This window comes from Phyllostomus discolor, chromosome 10, assembly GCF_004126475.2.
Source record: "Phyllostomus discolor isolate MPI-MPIP mPhyDis1 chromosome 10, mPhyDis1.pri.v3, whole genome shotgun sequence".
In the NCBI taxonomy this organism is placed as follows: domain Eukaryota; kingdom Metazoa; phylum Chordata; class Mammalia; order Chiroptera; family Phyllostomidae; genus Phyllostomus; species Phyllostomus discolor.
The window spans coordinates 83,905,008-83,929,251 of record NC_040912.2 but is presented as its reverse complement, the minus strand read 5'-3'; the positions used below and the strand labels follow the sequence as shown (position 1 = coordinate 83,929,251).

Below are 24,244 nucleotides of genomic sequence, written 5' to 3'. Positions count from 1 at the left end.
GAGGGGGCGGGGCTGCCTGGCTCCGGCCCAGAAGGCCCGCCCCTGTCTGGGGTGACTGAACTCTGGAGGCTGTTCATTGGGAGGCACCTCCATACCCACACGCAAGGGTGTCCGGGATGCACAACGGAATGGAGAAGCACCTTGTGAAATGGTCCATCCAGTTCTGCAAATGAATGGTAGTGTCTCTGACCATTAGTTCACTCAACAGCCATTCACTGAGCACATTCTCTGTGTCAGGGGCTGTGCTGGGGCCTGGAAAAAGCGTGGAGGAAGGTCTGTGAGCAGCTCCCAGGGCACGCATCTGGAGCCAGAAGTTATGGGAGTCCCGTGCTCTTTGCCTCCTGTATCTCCGTGTTCTAGCAGCTTACAATGAGCACACGTGGCGTTGGCCATAAGAAAAAGAAAAAAGGGATAAAGAGTATTTGTCACTTGACTGTTCCCACTGCGTCTGTCAGATGTCAGGGTGGAGGCTGGCAGTGATGTGACTGAAGACACTTGGGTCCAAGGCCCTGTCCTGTGATTTATCGGCTGTGTCACCTTGAGCAAACCACAGCCTTCCTGAGCCGGTTTCTTCGGTAAAAGAGGCCGTTATGTGGGTCAGATGAGAAACCTGAGACTGCCTGATGCACAGTCAAGTTTTAGGTGCGATAACCTCCCCATTGAAGTGAAGAGCCCCGCACCCTCTGGTAGGTGGGCCACACCTGCTGGGTCCACTTTCCAGGGGATGGAGAAATGGGGTGAGGAGCATCCCTGGGAGACCAGGTGACATGCCAGCACCCGCCCCATGTTGGCAGGACTCCGAGCCTGCGTCTGGAGACCCCGTTCCCAGGTAGAGACTGAGGGGTTGACGAGGGCCTCCAGCAGCTGGGACAGCTGTGAGATACCAGGCATCTGGTAAATCCTCGCCTGGGGACAGTTTTCTCTCCAGTGGGTGGAAGGTGCTGAAAGGGTGACTTTTGTCCTGGCCATAGGTCTCACCTCTGGCCTAGACCCTAGATGTGCAAGTGACAGAAAGCTCAGTGGGAAGGGTGGCCATTGCCTCCTGGAGAGCACAATTGTGAGTGTCCCAGTCCCTCAGCTTCCCCAGAGTTTAGCGAAGAGTCTGGTGCTGGGAGCACATGGGCCCTTGACTTTCACAGGGGCTGCCCCTGGGCTGGCTGCTGTGGACAGAGCATGGCCCCAGTAGTCCTGGGGATCGGGTCCAGCTCGGCTCACTGGGGCTTCATGCGTTACAGTCTGCCATTAGAGCAGGGGTGGCTCGAGAGAGCTGTGAGGCAGAACAGACTCGAGCTGCAAGGGACACCCCTGGAGGACCCAGTGGCAGAGCCAGGGGCCCTTGGAGCCTGGGAGCTGCTTTCTCCCCACTCCCAGCTGTCACGCCCAGCAGGGTGTGGATTACCTGCACCCGGAAGCCTCCTAGCACTCAGACCTGGGGCTGACCTTGAACTCACAGCCCCTCCAGAGCCTGATGGACTGAATCAGCCCTTTCTCAGCCCCTTTCCTCTTCGGGGTGCCTGGGGTCTGATGAGCATTGTTCTCCTGCCCTCGTCATGCTGGTGGGTCCCTCATCCCTCCCTTGGCTGGATTTCAGACCTCCCTCTCAGGGATGTATGTGTCCACCGATCTGACCTAAGTTCCCGATCTGCTGCCAGTCTACCTGTGGGCCCCAGCTCAGTGTGCCCACCTGGGGCTTTGTAAAGTGCGAATCCCATTGTACCGCTCATTTATTTGAAACCCTTCAGTGGTTTGTTGCCATCCAGCCCCTCGGGGGTTTCAGCACGGCCGGCAGCATCCTTCACAACCTGGCCCCTGCCTTGCCCCGTCGCCGCTCACCCTGACTTACCGAAACCCTCCACCACCGCTCGCCTCCCTGCCTTTGCACATGCTGTTCCCCTGGCTTCCTGGAACAGCACTCTCTTTTCTTCTCCAGCCTCCGTAACTCCTAGAGGTTCTGCGCTCATGGTGATGGCTTGTTTTTGTGGCTGCCTTCTTTCCACTTGATGGTGAGTGTTTTCAACACAGGGCCCCTGTCTCATTTATCCGTGGTGTCTGGCACGTACCACAGTGTTGGGTGTGCAGTAGGAGCCGCCCGATGGTCGTGGAGTGTGCTGTGGTGCAGTTCCAGGCCCCATGCTGCCGGGTGGAGGCCCGTCTCTCTCACCGGGACCGCCGCAGGGCCTCCCCACGGGTTCTCGGACAAACCCAGCTTGGTAAAACGGGAGCTGACTATGTCGTCCCGCTCCAGGGAGCCCTCTGCACGGAAGCTGCACGTGCAAACCGCTCGGCCTGTGTGCAGCAAGGGGCCCCGCCGGAGCTCACGACCTTTCTTCCCACCTCTCTCCTCTTCCACCCAGGTTCCCGAACTTTCTCAATTCACTGCATGCACCCTTAATGACTCAGTAATGTGTCACGGCCTTCCAAGGCCAAAAGAAGTCCCTAACCCTCTTATTATTTTTAAGCAGTTAAGTCCAAACAACTTAATAAGTATTCGTGTTCTAACAACTTAGTGGGCATTTGAAAAAAGAATACGCATAAATTGAAAGTAACTCCCACGGTGACCAACAGATGTCGCTGCGTCCCCCATGAATATTTAAAGCATCCCAGGAGGCCCTGTGAGTTCACTGTGGCACCCTGGGGTGCCTCGGCACACAGTTTGGGAATCACAGCCACCCGTTGCTATAAAAAGTTATTTGTGGCCCCCCAAAGTAGCCGTCGTTTTCCAACGTTGCCCGTGGTTTTTCCTCCAGTCTTCAACTCGTTAGTTGCGAAAAGGCTTTCTGACAGGTCGCCGGTCCCCTCTCCTGCGGTGCATCCGTAGAGCCCTTCCTCCTTGTCGTTGTCTCCAGGGCACTCTTCCATCCCTCTGTCCACCTGCACCTCACTCTTCTTCCTTTATTGACCAGCCCCTTACTCCTCTGTGAATTATGAGAGGACAGAGCCCTCTGTCTTCTGTTTCTGTGTCTCTTCTCCAGTAGACACCAGGTTTCTTCAGGAAAAGAGACACGAGTGATGCCTTTTTCGGAAGGGAGGGGTGGTTTCTCCCGCTGCCGTCCACTCAGCGCCGTACCCAGAGCGAAGAAGCGGAGATGCCTGTGGGGTGGGGCCGGCCGGGCGCTCTTCCAGACCTGTGGAAGCGTCCTCTCCGTCTCTGTGCCGTTGGAAGACGTGGACTCGGGCCCTGAGATGAGCGTGGGAAAGATCCTACAGGGGGCGGGAGGACATGCCCCTCCCAGCAGGACCCGAGAACTGGGGGCAGGTAGAGCCCTGCATCTGGAGTTGGAACTTAGGGACTTGGCGCCAGTGCGTGAGTCTCGGGGTCACAGTCAGGCCCCTGGTAGACTTCCCAGGTGTCGGGAGGGAAAGCAGGTCTCACCACCTTCTTCAGGGACTTTCTGGGCTGCAGCTGGGAATATGCTTGGGCGTGGGTTTCTAAGTGGTGCGAGGAGGGGGTTCATGAGGGCTCGGGTCTGATTTCACACGAAACAGCCTGGTGGAGTGTCTCCATCTGTAACACACGGCGGCCCTCCTCGTCCTGGTGGCGTGTGACTACGTCGAGCTAAGTAAAGCTCTTTTGAGAACAGAGCCTGGGCGAAAGGAGGAAATTGGGCGGCCAGGGGGAAAATGATCTGAAACAAACCCATAACGAAAAACCTCTCTACTTTATTGGATATACGCGCCCATTTAATTTATTCAGTTAATAAAACGCATCCCCCAGAGGGGGACAGGCAGAGAGGTAAGCTGCGGGCCGATCTGCCCGTGTGAACGTGGGTGTATGTGTGTCTCTCATAACAGTAAAGAGAGAGTAATTAAGAGATGAATTGCAGTGTACAGAAATCCTGAAGGACACCGAGGATTCCAATTCCGGCTACTGTCCTTGGCGCAAATGGAATTCAATGGGGAATAGATAAATAGAATATAAAGAAAAAACGAATTCAGAACAGATGTTAGGCAAGCAATTTTTTTCACAGTGAGAAGCATAAACATGAAGAACAGCCTATAAGGCAAAGTTGTTGATGCAAACAGCATCACACCACTAAATAAACAGTGAGACGGCACTGCAGGGGCGACCTGAGCGCTGGCGCCCACACAGCTCTGCCCAGGCATGTAGATTCTCAGGCCCTGGAGGGGACCGTGTGTGTGGGGAGGGGAGGGGGGGAGGGAGGAGTGGGGCCCTATTGCCTAGAATGCATGTAAGACATATACTTGCGTGATAGTATATGGCAAAATCTCTTCTCCCCAAATGATACGTGGACTCAGAATATGCATTGACGGGCTCAACAAGAGCTAGAACCTGTTCTGAAAAGACAGGACAGCCAGGGGAGGAGCTCCTGGCCACGAGAAAAAGGCTCAGTCCTGGGCCAGGTGGGTGACTCTGAAGAGAGGAGAATTTAATGGCAAAAGAATTTGAGACCCACTTGGGGTGACACAGGAGGCAGAGGAAAACGCATGAAAACACAAATTGTAGTATTTCAGAGGCAGAAGGAAGCTTCAAGAGGCTGATTCTAGCCCAAGCCCCTCCTTTCACAGGTAGGAAAGCAAGTCCGGAGAGGGGAGGTGATGGTGTGGGTGCCGCCAGGACACATGGCATCACCTTAGAATGGCCCCTTTGCCAGGAGGAGGCGGGAAAGGCCAGGGAGACTCCTCCCCAGATTTCCTGAGGACCCACGTGCAGGACTAGTGAAGGTCACCCTGAAGGTTCTAGAAATCGTCACTCCCGCAGGTGCCGTCCGGGAGCGGAGGAGCTGGGATTAGAACTGCTGCTCCCTGGGCAGACTGCACCGACAGAGAGTACCGAGAATTCCCTTCTCACATCAGACCGGCGAGGTAGGCAGGAGTGCAAGTGTTTCTTTACAGGCAAGGATGATGGTTCTAGTCCCTTGGCTGGAAAAGCTGAGCTGAGACAGAACCCAGATCTGGCTCCTAATCCGGTGCTCCCTCGGGCACCCCAGGCCAACCCCCAGGAGTAAGGCTAGGGGAGAGGGCAGCCCCTCGGGGAAGAGATATGGGATAGCAGTAGCTCAGTAAAAGCCGGATGTGTGACCCGAGCGAGTGAAGCCCGGGGAGCAGGTCATGGGAGCAAACCCTCCCTTCTCCCGTGGATCCCAAGACGGCCTGACGTGGCGGCAAATCCACGTGCCTTTATGGGCTGACTGCTGAGCTGACGGGGAAAGATTACAGACCCCCATCCAAAGCTTTGATTTGAGGCTGACAGTCTCCCCTCCCCTCATTCCCTTCCTCATGTCCCAGGGAAGAAATACTAATTACCAAGATCAGCAAAAACAAGACCTTCCTTTCTGAGGTTTTCTTGGGGTGCATCTATCCTGCATGATGCTTCTCAACATTCAACAAATGTTTACTGAGCATTTTCATATGTCCGGCCCTGGGAAGATCAGGGCAAAGAAGAGACAGAGGTCCTGTCCTCCCAGAGCTTGCATTCCAGCAGGAGGGCGGGACAAGCAACCATTAATGATGTGACCTCTTGTCAGGGCCCGTGTCCTAAGGGGTGTTAGGAGTGTCCAGGGGACAATGAGGGACAGTGGAACAGAAAGGCGGTTGTCTGTTGGGGAGAGGAGGCAGAATTCGAGGAAGTTGGGGTGAAAGGAATAAAGAGACAAGCGAGACATGGCCGTGCGTCCCCAGGGCTCCCCGGTGCCACAGATGCACACGCACACACATGTACACACGTGCGCACATGCACACACACACACCTGGACATGGAGGAAATTAGTAATTATTGATTGCAACACTGATCATTCACAATGGAGAAGTAAACTACTATTGTCAACGGTCTTTTTTTAAACTTGGAATTCTCCAAGGACAAAATGTTGCTGTGTATTGGATCAGTGTTTTCTCTCAAAGCCCCAAGAGACATTCTGGAAAACAGACAGAAAAAGTTCTGCAGTCAAATGCTACACTTCTCACTGGGAGGCCTCGAAAGCTTATTATTACATGAAAGGTTTCCAGTTATTGCGTGAAGAGGCCTATGTTCCTTTGAGCAGCGCGGTGTTTCCAGTGTTTGACCAGGGGACGTCCCCCTTTTATTTTCCATGTAATGATGATTGTCACTGGAAATGGCTCAAAGGATGCACTGTGGGAAATACCGCATTAGGTGGCTGAAGGCCGGGAGACCGGAGGTTCAAGGTTCCAGGTTCCAAGCCCAGCCTGGGCCTCGTATCCTCTCCTCTCCCCCTAATGCATGGGTCATCTTAAAGTGCCTGGTTCCTAAGCCTGCTCAGACCCACTGTCCCATGCATGTGACTGTGGTAAAGATGGGGCTGTCTTTCCCTCTGTCATGGTCAACCTCGTTATGGCGGGAATGACCGTGTAGTCTCCAGAATTCAGAGCCAGAGTCAGTGACTAATGGTGACTCATCTCTTGTTCCTTGTAATCGATGAGTCGTCCAATTCTGCTGTTGCAGGACATTTCCTATGTAAAATGTTCTTTTTCTTTCCCTTATAGACGTTTTATTAAAAAAAAATCTCTATTGAATTTATGGGGGTGACATTGGTTAATAATATTACGTAGGTTTCAGGGGTACAAGTCTATAATACAATATCCGTATATTGTATTGTGTGCTCGTCACCTGAAGTCTAGTCTCCTTCCGTCACCAGCTGTCCCGCATCTACCCTTTTCCACCTGCCCCACCCCCTTCCCCTCTGGTCATCACCGCACTATTGTCTGCGCCTGTGAATTTGCTTGTTTGATCCCTTCACCTTCTTCACCCAGCCCCACAACCCCCTCCCCTCTAACACTGTCCGTCTGTTTTCTGTGCCTTTGAGTCTGTTCCCTTACGTTTCTGATGATTCACATCACCATGATCGCTCCCCTGGGCTATTAGAATGGCTGATTGTTTGCTTGTACATTTCCACCCCCACCCCCTCTCCTTGTCACTCCGTGCAGCTGCACAACTGCCTTCAAGCACCCGACTTCCTTACCACCGTTCCTCAGATCCGTCTCCTCTCCTGCCACTGCCGAGGTTGTCCTCCCTACTGGTGTCCCAGGCGGCAGACCTTCCTAGCACACCCTAAGCCTCTGCTCTCCCCCTTTCCCTTTCAACCAAAATGTTTCAGCTTTCTCCCACACAAGCCACCTGCCATCTCTCTTTTGTCTGGGAGGCTATGGAGCTAGTTAGCCTCTCTCAGGGAGCTCTCGCTCGGTGCACAGACTGTGGGGACAAAGGGAACTTCATAGGTCTCCTCCAGCAAATGAGCACAAAGCTGGGACACGGGCCTGAGATCCAGCTGAAGGACTGTGCTAAAGAAACGCAGAGAAAGAAAACTAATAAGTTGCAAATGGCAAGGACGTGATCTTGACAAATTACCGGAGGTCGGACGCCCAGAGATGAAAAAGCTGGTGCCAGGGAGAAGTGCGGGGCCACAGAATGAGAAAGTAGAAGTCGACGAGTCCCAGACAGAGGAGACTAAATTTATATGAGACGAAAAGGCCGCCGTGACCTGGTGGGGAAAAAGGAACTCGGAGAGGGCTGAAAGCAGAACAGAAAAGCAAACAACATAAATTGTAAAGGCTTGGCAGGGAGTGAGATAAGGGAAGAAGGGGCCCTGGGTGGGGGCCGCTGGGAATTATTAAAACAAGCTGAGTTCACGGTGCCGTGCAAGTGTTCGCTGATAACGGGGCTCGTCTGGTGAGGAATGTGCGCACTGGCTTGTAGGAAACAGGAAGCTGGGGCAAGGCGACAGCGCACTCCGGTCAGAAATGTGTGGCTCACACTGACCAGTTGGGTTCCAGAGCACCAGAGGCTTAAGTTTCCCCTGGAGTTCACCATCAGGGCTTGAAGTCGGGAAGCAATGGCCCCTCAGTCGTGGTCAAAGGGCACAGCGGAGCACGGCTATAAGATGTTCTCCATTTGTACCAGGGCATAGTCTCTGCAGAAAACTAGTACGGCAGGTCTTCAAAACTGAAGATATAACTGCCATACCATTCAGCAGTTCCACTTGTGGATAGTCCACTTCTCACAGACCCGGAAGAGCTGAACGTGAGCTCTGTAAGAGATTGGTTCGCCCACGTTTGCAGCGGCACTGTTTGCGGTAGCCAGAAGGTGGGAGGAGTGGATGACCAGAATGTGGCACACATGGACAGTCGAATGTTATTCATCCTTAAAAAGGGAAGGGAATGCCAACACAGGCTACAACATGGGGGAATTCTGAGGACACTATGCCGAGTGAAATGAGCCAGTCACAAAAGGACACAGGCTGTGACGCAGTCAGACTCATGGGGAAGGGAAAAAAGGGTGGCGGTTGCCAGGGGCTGGGGAAGCGAGGAATGGAGAGTGAGTGTTGAGTGGCTACTGAGTTCCAGGTCTTCCAGGTGAAGAGTTCTGGGGGTGGTTGGGGATGGCAGTTGCACAAAATGTGAACGTACTTAATGCCACGGAACCATATGCTTTAACGATAGGTGCTGGTGCGGATGTGGAGAAAAGGGAACCCTCGTGCACGGTTGGTGGGAATGCAGACTGGTGCGGCCGCTGTGGAAAGCAGTGTGGGGTTTCCTCAAAAAATGAAAAATGGAACTGCCTTTTGACCCCGCAATTCCACTTCTGGGACTACATTTGAAGAAACCCAAAACACAGATTTGAAAGAATATATGCACCCCTATGTTCACTACAATAGCCAGGATTTGGAAGCAGTCCAAGTGCCTATCAGTAGACAAGTGGATAAAAAATGCTATGGTACATTTGTATAATGGAATACTACTCAGCGGTAAAAAAGAAGGAGGAGGAAGAGGAAGAGGAGGAGGAAATGTTACCCTTTGCTACAGCATGGATGGACCTGGAGAGCATTATGCTAAGTGAAATAAGCCAGTCAGAGAAAGACCAGTACCACATGATTTCACTCATACGTGGAATCTAATGAACAAAGTGAACTATTGAGTAAAATAGAGACAGACTCGTAGGCAGAGAGCAGGCTGGCCACTGTTGGTGAGGGGTTGTGGAGTCTGGGTAGGGGATTGAATGAAAAAGAAAAAAGAGAGAAAAGACTCATGGATACAGACAATAGTGTCAGATAGCTTAGGGGAGGGGGTATGGGGGGAGGTGGAGGAGGGTTTAGGGAAATAAACGGTGGTAGACGGAGACTTGACTTGGGTGGTGAGCACACGGTGCGGTGCACAGATGATGCGCTGTGGAGCTGTGCACCTGAAACCTGTATAATTTTGTTAACCAGTGTCACCCCAATCAATTCAATAAAAAGGAAAAGATGGTAGGATGGTAAATTTGTTGTGTGTATTTTGTATTTGTTGCATGTGTATGTTATGTATATTTGACCATCATTTTTAAAAAGTATCCTCCAGCCAAGTGTCCCTCATATGCCATCCTGAATACCTGGGTCTGACGGAGCAGTAGGGGACCCGTCAGTCCCACAGCCATGGTCTGCAGAGTCCCTCTTGCTGGCCATGCTATAGAAGTGTGGAGACCCATTCCACCTACCCAGATAACGTTCATAGGTGTCCATTTGAGTTCTCATTAAGTGGTGCTCATGAGCAAGTATGGCTGAAGGAGGGTGGGACTTGGGATGCTAGGTGTCCAATCAGGGCTGGAGATTGCATCCCAGTGGGCTCCCAGGCAAGGAGGGTCCTTGCCCTTGGGATGTTCTGGGGGACCAAACTCTGGCACAGAAGTCTAGGACTTTGGGGAAGCAGTTAAGAATCTTTAGGCTGGAGTCTTTGGAAAGACTCAGGGGCAATGCCAATTACAAGGCACATCCTGTGTTCTGGCAGTGAACCACAGAATGAACTTGGAGCCTAGAAGACAACCTTCAAAGGAAAGCGGAAGGCCCATTCAAAAGCTGCCTCTCTGGTGGTTAATACGCCCCAGGCACAGCGTTAGCAATGGAGAAGCTGGCATGGGGGGTCGCCTGGGGAGGAACTGGATTTCCTTCCCTGGGGGGTCCTGATGTCAAAGGCAGTGATCTCAATCCATATACCTGATGCTCACCTCCCCCGTAGCCTGGGTAGTATCAGGCAGTGCAGGTGGGATGCGATGACAGGCCATCCATCAGCCACAGGCTCGGGGCAAAGGCTAGGAAGTTCCTCTTTTAGCGGAGGCCAAACTCACATCATGTGCTAACAGTGTCTCCACAGTGGTTAATGCGGAGGAGCCTGGGGAACATGTCGGAGAGTAAACAGGCCCGTCAGCGAAGAGCCTTACCCAGAGCGGAAAACTTCGTAGAGTAGCTTGCAAAATTCTTGTAATGTGGGGGCAGCAAGGGAGAGAAGTAACTGTTGGGAGCATGGTCTTAAGATGCGAAGAACAATCAAGGAACTTGATTGTACATTTATAACTACTAAAGTGTGTGCTTCATGCACAGACGTGCCGGCTTCAAAACTTAGCGGTACCTGACTGGGAATGACTTCATATGCACAGCCATAGACATGTTACACGTAAGACCAGGAGTCACTGGAATGTGCAGGAAACAGCCCAAACTCTAATAGATACCAATCCTGAGGAAGAAAGGAGAGTATGGTCCTTTAGAGATAAACTTGGGTTATTCCACACCAAGAAGAATTTCCAGTGGATGTGTGATGCTCTGTGACTCTTGTTTTGGGGAAATGTACACTATGTATCTAGAGTTAATTTGGTTTGGACACTTAAACACCTTTGCCTTTTGCCTTGAGCAACAAGATTTAAAACTGTTGGTTTTTTCATCGTTCAAGTTTCAAGAACTTGTTCGGAACAAGTTTCTCTGCTCACAAAATAGTCATCGAAGAAGAACCTCATGCTCCATGTGAATTGGGAGTTAGTCGATTCTCTGGATTCGGTAATGATATTTTTTTAAGAATTGTGAAATGAAAGATGGATTGTCATTCTGCGTTTTGGAGAAAATAGGAATGTTATTTGCCTTCTCAATGCATTGGGCTTCGGAGCCATCGAGTGGGCTACCTGTGACCAGTGTTTTCGATGGTCTGTGCAGAGAGTCCTTGACCGGAGAGAGATGCTCGGTGCCCCCGCACATTGTCTGGACCTGTGTGCAGACGGGAGGACGCCGTGGCCCGTGCTACGGTGATTCAGGGCTGTGTTACGCAACTCTATTTTGCATTTGGGTCAAACGACTCGGGTTTGTCGCAGGTACAATTCAATTAAATATGGAATTTATTATTAGAAGTAGAGCTCTTATGTGATTTTAATTTGAGACGTTCTGTTGTTTGGGAACACATCTGTCATTCGGGAGCAAGGACGTCATTGCTGCCACATTTGATCAACACCGATGGGAATGAGCTCCCCACCCCCTCGAGCCTCATATACGGGTGGGTTTTGGAAACACACACCAAGGGGTGCAGAGCTGAAAGTCTGGGGCTGACTTCCCAGCCTCCAAGGTGGCGCACTCTTCCCTGCCAGGTGCCCAACCCCCCACCTGTAGCCCCAGGCTGTTCCCAGAAGTAGAACACCCCACCGCATCCTCAGCCGCCGTCCATTCCAGCCCCAATGGGCCTTTTGTCCCCAGCTGGGAACAGCAACTGAGCCTGGTTTCCTGGGCTTCACATCAAGCTCTCAGGCTTAGGAGTGAGAGTCTGCAGGTGAACTGTCCCCTGGGCCCATCTCCCTGAGGCCCTGCTGTTGCTCCTGCCAGACTCGCTGCTCAGGACCCAGAACACCTTGCCGCTGGGCCCTGATGTCCGCAAGCAGGCCTTTTTGATTCCCGCTTTACTGAATGTTTGACTGATGCCCAGTGGGCCTCTCTGTGGGCAGCTTCCTCCTGGACTGTCCACAATGGGCAGTGTTTACTGGAATGGGGCGTGTCAGTGTCTTCCCCTTTAAATGCTGTGCTTTGCTCATCAGCTGGAACCAGCTGTGTCAGCACCCACAGCCTGGTCAGTGTTGCATGCCCCCCCCCCCCACCCCTGTGCACGGGGCTACTTCCAGTTTCCAGGTTCGTGTCCTCCTACTGCCCCACCCCCTGGCCACCTAGCTGAGGGAGGATAGCCATGTGAATTACTTAGATGTTTATACTCCAGGCATAAATCACAGAGGGATGTTTTACATTGTCAACTAATCTATTTTGCTAAGCTTTTTTGCTTGCAAGTCTGGGATAAGGCTGGGAAAGGGTTTTAATAACGCTTGAACTCGCAATTTTGAAGAAGAAGGCGGAAGGTGCTCTGGGGCCCCCGGCACAGGCCTGGGTCCGCAGGCAGGCGGGTGCAGGGGGCCGCCTCCGGAGCAGCAGTGCTGCGGCTTAGGTGCGACTCCAGCTGCCAGCAGTGGGCTTTTTCTGGTTTTGTCAGAGGTTCATCAGAATCTTCAACCACAACGGGGCTCATAAAAATGTTCCAGTGTAGACTGTTGGGGATGAGTCATCGGTCTGGGTCCTCTTGTGTCAAACTGGAAAGGACTTCGGGTGGCATCTGGCCTCTGGCTTTTCAAATTGCTCATTTTGACTCTCTCGTGGTTATGAAACCAATTTAATGGGGCGTGACCGGCTTGTCTTTGTTTTGGTTTGTTTTTCATGAAAGAATGCAATAGAACAGATCAGAGTGGATCTTATATAATACATAAGATATCATTTTGTAAAACGTGTTTCAGGTCTGTGTGTGTGTGTGTGTGTGTGTGTGTGTGTATACTGGGTCACAAGGCAAAATCTATAATTTACTGAGGCTCACAAGTAAACAAAATGTCAAGGTCACCGATCTGGTCCAAATGCCCTCACTTGACATCTGAGAAAACGGAGGCTTTGAGGGGAGCACGATTGGCCTAAATCCCTTAAGCTGAGTGGCAGAGAGAGAATTGGAGCTGGAACTTGAACCCCAGGCTTTTGTTGTGAGTTGGCATGCTCCGTTTGGTGTTTTTCTGCCCAAGCAAGAGGAATTAATATAGGCTCTTGATTTTGGCCATTAGTAGTCATTAAAGTGTGCAGCAACCGTCACTGGGAGTTGCCGTAAAGTGAGGGTTGGGGGAAAGGAAGTGGCGTGAAATGAAGGAAAAGGAAGAGGTCAGAAATTCAGAAAAACAAGGATGAACTTCAGAAGGGTCTGGGAAGAAAGGGTGTCCTAAACAGTAAGTACGAACGGAAGCTTTGCAGTGATCTCCCATTGGGTATAAGAGGCTGTGACAGGGACAGGCTGGGTGGGGAGGGCACGAAAGGTTCATTCAGGGAAAGGGGGACTCTAATCGAATCCCTCTGTCCCTTTCTGGTCTAAGTTGCCTGTGCATCTGGGGACCGTTTTCCTTTGATAACTCTACCTGTTGGGCTATGCGTTTGGATCGGCGGTAACTGTCATGTGTGTTCTGACAGACAGCTTTCTTCCTTATTCTTATTTCTTATCTATTTTTTTCCTTTTCTTCCTATTCTTAAAGGCCTAAAAAAAATCAGCCCATTATGTCAGGGTATTGTCTTTTATAAAATAATGTGCCCCCCCCCTAAAAGGCAGTAACAGCTTAATAAATGCTCATTTTAAAATGTGCCCTTACAGGCCAACAGTGAGAATATCAATATTTAATTACTGCTTCTCAATAATTATAATGTGCAACATCAGGTCTCATATTATTGTGGTCCCAGAGCCACATTACTTGAGCTGGTCAATTGTTTTCAACAGTTTCATGAAAGACTCAACTTCTGCGAGGTTCAGGGACCCAGATATTGCCCCCAGTCTGGCCTCATGGAAATGGTTGGATCATTTGGGATTTCTGTGCAGAACTCCATAGTTTCAAGAATACTGTGTTCTCTCACCGATCACAGTGTGTTTTAATTTTCATCAATTCCTCTTGAAACTGAGTAGCAATTTTTTAGGTCAAGTACCGAGTAAACGAGTCTCTTTCTGAGGCACACACTCCAAATCTGCAACAGGAACTTCAAGTTCAAGTCCTGGGCGTCAGTGTCCAGGAGGCTCTTCTGCCACTGTGGCTTTGCTCCTGCCTCCGAGTTCTGCTGTTCTTCAACACCTGTGAATCTCTTGACCTCAGTCCAGTTTAAAAATGACCACTGTCTCCCCACGTCCGCTGCCTAGTGAGAGCCCGAATGCTTGTATTTTCTTACACAAATCAGCAGTAAGTAGTCCACACCAGTCCGTCCTCAGCTACCTTTTCAAGTTCCAGCGTGTTCAGCTGTCGTGTGCCTTCTAAGTCAAAGAGCAATCGTGTGACATTGGGACGCAACAGGCTGAGTCCTTGAGGGCCCTTTAATTCCCAGAGTCCTTGATCTGTGGAAAACTCCCACACGGTGATGACGTAGCCAACTGATGACCTTGAAGTAGACCATCTCTACGCAGCTCTTCATCTAAATAGTACGTAAGGATGATGGTGAAGGGCGCTTACATGAGAAATTTTCACACCCTGGTCTCTTCCAGAGCACGCGCTTTCCCGAAGAGTGGCACAGTAGAACCTGAGCTTTACAAAACCACAGAAACGACCTTATCGTTTTCATTGCTGATACCACATGCTTTTCCATGTGTGTCCCAAAGTTCTCAACTTCCTCACCGCCTGGGGACAAGGTGCTATTTGTTCATGCGTGCTAGCTCATTAAATAGAAAATGGTGCTATAAACCTCCAGGTGGGGGGCATATGGGACACCTCTACCTCCTGTGGGCATGAACTTCGCTTCTAAGCGCCAGGTCCTTTACACTGAAGGCTGATTTGTTTGCTAAATTGATGTTCTTAGTGCAGGGACCCCCGGCCCCCTGGGAGATGGATTGCTGCAGACTCTGATATTGCAAAGATGCTCTCAGAACACTCTACCGCTGTTAGGTACAAGAAGGGGCTGCATGTGTGATACCCAGGGAAGGGGTATCAGTGAGGGGTACAACAGTATCAGTGAGGCGCTGGTGTGGGAATAGACAGGAATGGAGAAGTCGGAAGTGCATATGGGAACTAGTAAATGATAAAAGTGGAATTTCAAGCCAGTTGGAAAAGGATGCATTGCCAGATGGAGCATCGCCATCTGGAAAAAATAAGGGTGGATCCCTACTCCCACCCTTGCCCTCAAATAAATTCCTGATGTATCCAATATCTAAATTTTTTGAAGAAATAAAAAATAGAAAAATGGAAGTTCAAAAAAAAATCCTTGGTGGAGAAAGCCTTTCTGAGTAAGATACAAAATGAAATGGATTCAACAACACAAAAACACACGTTTTCTGATTGGAAAAAATACTAAATAAAAATAAAAGAGAAATGATAAAAAGGAGAAAATATTTGCAATATATATTAAATGTAAAGGGTGATTTTCTTTAATATATAAAGAGCTTCTGCAGCTAAATTAGGAAAAAGTCAACAACCCAATGGAAAAGTAGCAAAGGATTCTTCAGAAAACAAAATACAATGGATTTTAAACAAATGAAAATACACTCAAACTGCCTCATAGTTAGAGAAATGCAAATTAAAACTGCCATCGAGATTAAAGACTTAAGTGTAAGACTCAAAACCATTAAAAATCCTAGAAGGAAACGTAGGCAGTAAAAATCTCAGACATTTTCATAGCAATGTTGTTTTCTGATTTATCTCCTTGGGCACCAGAAACAAAAGACGAAGTAAACAAATGGGATTACATCAAACTAAAAGTTTTTGCACAGCAAAGGAAACCATCAACAAAATGAAAAGACAGCCCACTGAATGAGAGAACATACTCGCCAATGATATTTGTGATAAGGGGTTAATATCCAAAATTTTTTAAAATATATTTTAATGTGTTTTTTTTTAAAGATTTTATTTATTTATTTTTAGGGAGGGAAGGGAGGGAGATATAGAGAGAGAGAAACATCAATGTGCGGTTGCTGGGGTTTATGGCTTGCAACCCAGAAATGTACCCTGGCTGGGAATCAAACCTGGGACACTTTGGTTCCCAGCCCGCGCTCAATCCACTGAGCTACGCCAGCCAGGGCTAATATCCAAAATTTACAAAGAACTTATATAACTCAACACCAAATAAATCCAATAAAATGGGCAAAGGACCTGAATAGACACTTCTCCTGAGAGGACTTACTGATGATGGCCAGTAGACATATAAAAAGATGTTCAATGTTATCAATCATCAGAGAAATGCAAATTAAAACCACAATAAGATACCACTTCACACGTGTCAGAATGGCTACCATCAGTAAATCAACAAACAAGTGTTGGTGAGAATGTGGAGAAGAGAGAACCCTCCTTCACTGTTGGTGGGAATGCAGATTGGAGAAGCCACTCTGGAAAATTGTATGGAGTTACCTCAAAAAGTTAAACCTGGAACTGCCTTATGACCCAGGGATCCCACTTCGGAGAATATATCTAAAGAAACTCGAAAGGTTGTATGTACCCCGTGTTCATTGCAGTGACTTTTTTTACAATCACTAAGATTTGGAAGCAGCCCAACTGCCCACCAGTAGAAGAGTGAATAAAAAAGCTGTGGTACGTTTATACAACGGAATACTACTTGGCCATAAAAAAGAAGGAAATCGTACCCTCTATGATAGCATGGATGACCTGAAGAACATGAAGCTAAGTGAAATCAGCTAGTCAGAGAAAGACAAGTGCCATGTGGTTTCACCCATATGTGGAATCTAATGAACAAGAATAAACTAACAAAATGGAAACAGATCGTAGACAGAGAACAGACTGACAGCTGTCAGAGGGAGGGGCGTTGGGTTGCTGGGTGAAAATGGTGATGGGATTAAACAAATAAACCTCATAGACACAGACAACAGCATGGTGATGGCCAGAGGGAAAGGGGGTGGGGGAGGCAGCAGAGGGTGAAGGGGGGATAAAGGTGATGGGGGACACTCAACCTGGGGTGGTGAACACACAGCACAACATACAGGTGACGTGTTATAGAATCGCACACCTGAAACCTGCATAATTCTATTAACCAATGTCACCCCAATAAATTCAACAAAAAGGAAATAAGTAAAAATTAAAAATTGCATGTATTGTTAGTAAAACAAATAAAAACTACCATCAAAAGGTAAAGATTTATCACTGTGACCAGAGAGAACCAAGTGCTCTCATACACCTATGTATGGGAGTGTAAATTAACATAACCCACAAAGAGAGCAGTTTAGTAACGCTTATCAAAATAAAAATGTAGATAATGTTTGACCTAATAATTTTATTTCTAGGAATTTACCCTACAGACATAGTGACACAAGAGAGCGGTGACGTATGTACAAGAATATTCATCACATTATTGTTTATAAAAGTAAAAGGTGCTCACCAATTGAGAACTTGTTTTTTATTTATTTAAAAAAATTTTTTTAAGGATTTTATTTATTTATTTTTAGAGCGAGGGGAAGGGAAGGAAAAAGAGAGGGAGAGAAACCTCAGTGTGTGGTTGCCTCTGAAGTATCCCCCACCCCCACCACTGGGGGCCTGGCCCACACCCCAGGCATGTACCCTGACTGGGAATTGAACTGACAACCCTTTGATTTGCAGGTCCACGGTCCATCCACTGAGCTACACCAGCCAGGGAGAACTTGTTTTTGAAAATTAGGGTACACGCATACTGTTCTTTAGAACACAGTGTAGTATTTAACAAAAATGAATGTGTTAAAGTGGGACAATTTCCCACATTTCAGGAATGAGCAAAGCAAGGTAAAGGGCAGCCTCTATCCTATATTATCCACTTGAGTGTCAAGAAATTGAGAACAGAAGTTGCTTCTGAGGAGAGTGTAAGGGTCCAAGATGGGAGTCAGTTTTTCTTTATTCTACGTAGTTATTTGTACCATATGAATTATGTACAATGTGCATGTTTACCGACTTACAACGTAAAGTTCTTATGAGAGTATATGAAGTTATTTAACAATCCTGCTTGATGAAGGGATGTGGGAATCAGGAGCCATTCATTTAACGGAGGGACCTGGGTGATGGGCACTAGGAAGCATGAAAGTCAAATTCAACCAAAGGGAGGTACATTTACACCAGATATCAAGGCTAAAGTCATGTGGGGGTGATAAGGACTGGGGATGAGGCTGCATAAAAGAATAACTTTAGAGCTGTCACTGAAAAGACAGATGAGACAGGGAGAAAAGGGGCTTTGAGTGGAGCCTCTAGAAGCCACAAATGAGCTGAACTTAGGGTGCTGTGCAAGCATCTGTAAGTAATTAATAGCACTAGCATAATAAATGTTTGTCATCCATTGGATTACAAAGTCAAGTACAAATTGGAGCAGCCATAATCTCTATCCTGTTTATATTCAATCACAAATGTATGATGGTTATGTTGATATTGGTCTTTTAGGGTTTGGGAAGAATATAACTTAGGGCTCATTCTCAGACTAAAGGAGGTAACCAGTAGTCATTAATTTACTGAGGTTGTCTGAAGCACTAAAACCCCACTTTCTTCATACTATATTTCCAAGGATACTACTGTGCAATGCAAAAGAGTTCTAATCAAGTATTATGAGTAAAAACTGTAGAGATGTTCATGCAAATCTACCCATTTTATATTCATGTTAAAAAAGGCAGAGATAATAAAGGCAGAAGGTAGTTTTACCTGTACACAAGAAAGCAGGCTGCATAATTAGACATTTGATAAAGACATATTGTTCATGGTGGTGATGATGGTGGTGGTGGTGATATGGTGGTGATGGTGGTGGTGGTGGTGGTGGTGATAATGGTGGTGGTGATGGCGGTGATGATAGTGGTGGTGGTGATGATGGCAATGGTGGTGGTGGTGGTGATGGTGGTGGGGGTGATGGTGGTATGATGATGGTGGTGGTGGTGATGATGGCGGTGGCAGTGGTGGTGGTGATGATGATGGTGGTTTAATAAATGCTAATGTCCTCAGCCCCTCTTGACAGAAAGCTTCTCCTGCAATACCATCTTCATAGCAGTGAGTAGGAGGAAAAATGGGCAAGGAGCCAATTTCCAGTTTTGGGACCCAAACTGTGATGGAGTTGTTATGATGACAACCAGATAATAAGCATAACTAATCAGTGTATTTGACTTTCAGGTCCACATTCCTCCCAATGCAGTTATGTCCTGTCATCTAAACACACGATGCTCTTCTCTATGGAAACAACGGTGTGGGGTTTCACCTGTCCAATGGGGAACGATCTACTATGTCAATTTTTAAGAGGATCAATCTGAGATTGATAATACTTTCAGTGATAAACATTGTCTAAAAATTAACATAATTTAAACCAAATCATTTCCTAAAGGAAGGGTCTTTCATTGCACGAAGTCCATCCTTGACATTCCCAATCAGTGAAACCATTTTGCTAAAATTTAAGGAGTAACGAAATAATTTTTAGGGCTAGAAAGGACCTTAAATATAGACTAAGTCAACACTTTGTTTTATATTATTTTCTTAAATCAATTTTTTAGTTTTCAATTATAGCTGACATGCAGTATTAGTTTCGAGTGTACACCCTAGTGATTAGAGATTATATAACTTACTAAGCGATCATCCAGATAAATCTCATACCCACCTGACACCACACATAGTTATTAGAATATTATTGACTACATTCCCTATGCTGTACTTTACATCCCCATTCTGTAACATTCTGTAACAACCAGTTGCACTTCTTAATACCTTCACCTGTTTCACCTATCCACCCATCCTCCCATCTGGCAACCATCAAAATGTTCTCTGTATCTATGAGTCTGTTTCTGTTCTGCTTGTTTATTTATTTTGTGTTTTAGATTCAGTTGTTCATATCTATGTGTCTATTGCCATTTTATTGTTCATATTTTTTTCTTTTTTTTCCCCTTCTTTTTAACATTTCATGTAATACTGGTTTGGTGGTGATGAACTCTTTTAGCTTTTTCTTGTCTGCAAAGCTCTTTATATGTCTTTTGATTCTAATTGATACCTTTGCTAGGTAGAGTTGTAGGTCTTTGCTTTTCATCAATTGGAATATTTCTTGCCACTCCCTTCTGGCCTACAAAGTTTCTGTTGAGAAATCAGCTGGAAGTCTTATGTGAACTTTCTTGTAGGTAACTAACTGCTTTTGTCTTGATGCTTTTAAGATTCTCTCTTTGTATTTAACTTTTGGCACTTTAATTATGATGTGTCTTGGTGTGGGCCTCTTTGGGTTCCTCTTGTTTGGGACTCTCTGCACATCCTAGACTTGTGTCTATGTCCTTCACCAGGTTAGGGAAGTTTTCTCCCATTATTTTTTTGAAGAGGTTTTCAGTTTCTCGTTCTCTCTCTTCTCCTTTCAGCACCCCCATGATGTGAATGTCAGTGCATTTGAACTTGTCCCAGAGGCTCCTTACACTACCTTCATTTTTGTGGATTCTTTTTTCTTTTTTGCTGTTCTAATCTGGTATTTTTTACTTTCTTATATTCCAGATTACTGATTTGATTCTCAGTTTAATTTGCCTTACTATTGATTCCCTGTAAATTATTCTTCATTTCAGTTAGTGTATCCTTCATTTATGACTGGCTCATGTTTATGGTTTCTATGTCCTTTTCATGCTCTTTGACTTCTCACTGAGTTCCTTGAAGTTCTTACTAAGTTCCTTGAGCATTCTTATAACCATTGCTTTAAACTCTGTATCTATGGTAGTTTTCTTGCCTTGGTTTCATTTAGTTCTTTTTTGGGAGATTTTTCCTGTTTTCTTCTTTGGAAACCTGTTTCTTTGTCTCCACATTTTGGCTGCTTCCCCATGTTTGTTTCCACACGTTAGGTAGAGCTGCTGCATCTCCTGGACTTGGTAGAGTGGCCTAGTGTAGTAGGTGACCTGTAGGTCCCAGTGGTGCCACCCAAGCAGGGCAATCCAGGTGCACCTCTGTGTGGGCGGTGTGCACTGTCCTGTTATAGTCTAGCCTTGATTGTTATTGGTGTTACTGGGAGGGATTGACCCCCAGGCTGATGGGCTGTGAGGACTGTCTCGACTGTAGTGGAGGAGCTGCTGTACAGGAGTTGACTCTACGGAGCAGCACTTGCTTCAGTGGGGCTGTGGTGCTCACCAAGTCTGCCCCTTGAGTGTGTTGCTCATGGAGGAGGTAGGGTTGTCATCTGGTGTGGTCTGACACTGTCCACTGAGTACACTGGTTCTGGGGCCTCCTGGGAGGTACAAAGTTAGCTACTGGCTGTGTCCTGCCTGGGGCCACTGGCATGAGCTACAGAGAGGTCTCCAGATGGCTGCTACTTGTGCTGGGCTTGGAGGTGCCCAGGTGAGACCAAGCTGTGAACCGAGTGCTGCTAGTGCTAGGCCTGGGGCCACTTAATAAGAGGTGCATGGTAGGCAGAGGTCAGATGCTATTTGTTTGAGAGATTTTTAAGAAAGTCCAAAGCATGAGGCAAGAGAGGCCATTTGTATGTAAAAGCCACTGGAGGGAGCTTGAGTGGGCCTACAAATAGGGTGGGGTGGGGTCTCAGGAAGTCACCAGGGGCAGGGTGAACAGTGTGAGCCAGCTTGATGGTGACTCAGATATGGCACCCACCTGCCAGCTCTGTGAGGATGGGGATCTCTGAAAAGGAATAAAGGCTTCAGCCAGCACTTTCATCTGGCAGAAAGGTGCACTGCCCCCCCCCCCCAGCTTTCGCCCCAATGCCAGACAATTCACTTCCTCCCTGTATGTCTCTGGTGCATTGCTACCTGCTGCCCCAGAACTGGAGCTCAGATGGACTGAGTCTGAGTAAGTCCATGTACAGGGCCTTCAAGAGGAACTGCCTGGGACTCCAGAAGCCCTCTGTCTCCCTCAGCCTCAAGCCCTGTGGGTTGTTACAGCCAGAAGTTATGGGGACTTCTTTTCCTGGTTCTAGAACCCTGGGCTGGGAGACCTGGTGTAGGGTCAGGACCCCTCACTCCTCAGGGGGGACCTCTGAAGCCAAGATCTTCTTCCCACTTTTTATCCACCACACGTGGGTGTGGGACCAGCCCGTTCCATGTGTCCACCCCTCCTGCCAGTCTCTATGTGATTGTTCTTTAAATCCCTAGTTGTAGGATTTCTGTTCAGCTAGATGTGAGGTGGTTCTGCATGATGGTTGTTTTGTAGTTTAGCTGCAGTTTTGATGTGGTTGTGGGAAGATTCAAGGACTGCATTTACCTATGCCATCTTGACCGGAAGTAGTCAGCCCTTCTGTTTTAAGAGGTGAGCATACTGAGTGTCATCTAGATCACAGAGCTCAGACAGGACTCTGCCCCTCCACCATGCTGCTGCCAAACCCAGGAGTAGACACATTTCAGAGGAAGTCAGCATTTTATGGCTCATCTTTTTTTTTTCTAAAGCAGAAAAAGGTCATAGCTTTGTATGAAGACATTATGCTATCACCTTTCTTTTTACTTCTTTCCTTTTCACCAAAGCTGGGAACAAAGAGTGGAGATAATACTGCAATTTCTATTTCTACAACCTCATTTGAAACCATTCTCTTTGATTTAAGTTTTCTTGAAAAGGATAAATTGTGTTAACTTAGTTCAAGTTGGGGAAAAGTTGATTGGACGTTCTGTTGTCAAGGAAACCAATTCCCTCTCTCTCTCTCTCTCTCTCTCTCTCTCATATGCTCACACACACACACCACACACCACCCACTAGTTATTACAGTGCCCTTTAAACTCTTCATCTGAGATTTTAAAATTACTTTAAAATACCCAAGAGCTCTACTCTGAAAATCTGTACAAGAAGTACTCCAGGAAGTGGTTCGTAGAATTCAAACTCAAGAAGGCCTTTTTCTAATTCTGGGGAAGCTACTGTCATTCTGAGTCAGTGCTGTCTCTCAGAAATGTATGAGACAGTCTGCAAGGTCAGTGTCAAGTCAACTGCAGAATGAGACTGTTGGAAAGGGAAAGATGGAACAAGAACTTTTACAGGGCCATAGAACAGCAAGAGACAAAGAGAATGGTAAACAGTTCAATCCCTTGAGCCTTTATTGAGTATCTATCATGCTGAGAGTAAGAAGCTATACACACCAAAAAAGGAGAGGAAAGAAGAAAGAAAGAAAGAAAGAAAGAAAGGAGGAAAGAAAGAAAGAAAGAAAGAAAGAAAGAAAGAAAGAAAGAAAGAAAGAAAGAAAAGAAAGAAAAGAAAAGAAAAGAAAAGAAAAGAAAAGAAAAGAAAAGAAAAGAAGGAGGGAAGGAAAGAAGGAAAAGACAGGAGTGACCATTAAACAATTTTAGAAAATGAGGTAGAGTTGCCTCTTATTGAAAGATGTGCACCACCCCCCATTCTTCCAGCCGAGGGATAGACCTCTCTGCTCCATCAATGTCATTCTTGGCCACATGACCTCCTGCCCTGACTTTGGGTGCGGCCATATAACTTGGTTCAGGCAACACAATGTTAGCAGACATGATACAGCAGACACTTAAAATGTTCTTGTGCTATCAGCTTTGTTCTCTTGGACCTTGGCCTTCTCCACAAGAGGAGCCTGCCCTGGCCTGCCAGCTGTTCCGGGAGACTGAGGGACATGTGGAGTGGAGCTGGCCTAGCCCAGCCTCCTCCCCAGCTGCCCTGCAGATGCACCAAGAAGCTCAGCTCAGCTTCCCAGCCAAGGCTGGCTCTGATCAGTCAGTTCCAGCCAACCCTCAGACATTATAAAAATAATAATTTGTTGTTTAAGTCACTTCATGTTAGAGTAGTTTGTTATCCAGCAATAACAATCTTCTACGGAGAGCATCTATTCAATAGTCTAACATCTTAATTTATTACCTTCATGGGGTCATATAGAGTGGTTAAGGAAAAATTGGCCACACTGTGGGTCTTCTGGGGAGGGCTGTTTTCACACGGGGTGCAAGTCAATCCCTTTCGAAAATCATCGCTGGGAGAACAAGATCATGTATCCTGGAACTGAGGGGCTCACAAGCGCCTGGACTCCATCAGAACATACATTGGGAACTCTACCGCCCTGGAAAAGCTATAACCGACCTGAAGGCCTGGGAAAGAGCTGCTACAGTCAGCCAGCAGCCGAGGATAAGCTGAGTGAGAACAGACTGAACTGCTGAGGACTCCAGTGGGGAAAGACACGTGTTGAGAATCAATTGACGCAAGTCTCTGAAATTTTGAATGGGGGAAATGCTCTGAAGGTGAGTTTGTTCACCAGATTCTGGAATTTCATTATTATTATTATTATTATTATTTTTAAAGTGGGTGGTGAGTATACTCTGAAGCATAAAAGGGAAAATTCAGGAAAAATGAAGGAAAAGCTGTATTATTTTACCTGGCTGAGAACTAGGGTGACCCTGTGTCCTAGCATCTCCAGGACAGCCTTGGTTTCCGCTGTTGTCCTGGGGTGGTAACTAGCAGCACCCCACCCCCCTTTCACTTTCGAAAGTGGACTGGATTGGACGGTCGGTGAGACGGTCACACAGCTGACAGTGTATTTTATCCGTAGAGTTGAACAAAACAGGCGTGAGTAGGGTTCAGACACGCTCACGGGGAAAGGCC

At 47.5% G+C, this 24,244-nt stretch overlaps 1 protein-coding gene across 2 annotated transcripts in view; it reads right to left on the bottom strand.

Annotated features, from left to right (window-relative positions):
- Window positions 1-24,244, bottom strand: part of TBXAS1 (thromboxane A synthase 1) — a 137,975-nt gene that overhangs the window by 83,985 nt on the left and 29,746 nt on the right. The window lies entirely within an intron of this gene.